At 42.4% G+C, this 1,296-nt stretch overlaps 1 pseudogene; it reads left to right on the forward strand.

Moving 5' to 3' along the window:
- Window positions 1-1,296, forward strand: part of LOC105316282 (uncharacterized protein K02A2.6-like) — a 3,700-nt pseudogene that overhangs the window by 1,518 nt on the left and 886 nt on the right.

A 1,296-nucleotide genomic window follows, 5' to 3' on the forward strand; every position in this document is an offset into this window, starting at 1 on the left:
TTAGCCACACCCACCGACAGGAAGTAATAAAAATGAGCATTTTTGAAGGCTCATATCTCAGTGAAAAAATTTTTTTAGACAATGGGAGTTGGAATACATCATTATTATGGTCAGGCAATCATATTAAGCCAATTAAAAAAATTCGCCAAAAGTAGACCGGACTTACACTTTAGAGGGAGAAATGCTATTTCTTACGTGAGTCAGTAGAATACTTAGGACATGTTATCGATGCACATGGCTTGCACACTGCTCCTAATAAATTAAAGGCCATTGTTGTTGCTCCACAGCCTTCAAATGTCAAGGAGCTTAGGTCTTTCCTAGGTCTACTGAACTATTATGGTAGTTTTATTCCACACTTGTCAAGTCTATTACACCCATTGCATAAGTTATTGAAGCAGGATGTAACATGGGAATGGACTGAGCATTGTGCTCAAGCATTTGCTGAAGCTAAGGCCAGTTTGACCTCAAACAATGTATTGATTCATTTTGACCCAGCTTTACCCATTTCCCTAGCTACTGATGCATCAACATATGGGATTGGAGCTGTAGTATCACACACAATGCCTGATGGTAGAGAGAGACCAGTTGCTTTTGCCTCTAGAACCATGACAGCCACTGAAAAGAATTATTCCCAATTAGAAAAAGAGGCTTTAGCCATAGTATTTGGAGTTAAAAAGTTCCACCAAAATTTGTATGGTCGGTAGTTTTCCTTGCTGACTGATCATAAACCTCTTACTACCATATTAGGGCCTAAAACAGGTATTCCGACACTTGCTGCAGCACGATTGCAATAATGGGCCATTTGTTTATCAGCCTATTCTTTTGTTATAGGTTATAGAGGTACTGGAGATCACAGTAATGCGGATGGTTTATCCAGGCTTCCCCTTTCTGACGTTAATACCTCTGATGTTCCTGATGTGGCTAGCATGTTTAATGTAGTACAAATGTCAGCTCTGCCTCTAACCCACAAGCAACTCAGGTCAGCATCTAGGTGTGACCCTGTGGTTAGTAAGGTGTTGATGTTTGTCCAGTGTGGTTGGCCACAATACACACTTCAGGAGGGGTTAAGGGACTACTGGAGGAGGAGACATCAGGTGACAGTGGAAGCAGGTTGTTTGTTGTGGGGGATGAGAGTGGTGGTTCCCACTGTGCATAGAAAGAAGGTAATGGAGATGCTTCATGAGGGCCACCCTGGTATAGTCAAGATGAAATCACTGGCTAGAAGTTATGTCTGGTGGCCAGGGTTGGACCAGGATGTGGAGAATGTGGCCAGGAGTTGTGCTCCTTGTATTCAAA

This window comes from Amphimedon queenslandica, unplaced genomic scaffold, assembly GCF_000090795.2.
Source record: "Amphimedon queenslandica unplaced genomic scaffold, v1.1 AMPQUscaffold_13512, whole genome shotgun sequence".
Taxonomy (NCBI): Eukaryota; Metazoa; Porifera; class Demospongiae; order Haplosclerida; family Niphatidae; genus Amphimedon; species Amphimedon queenslandica.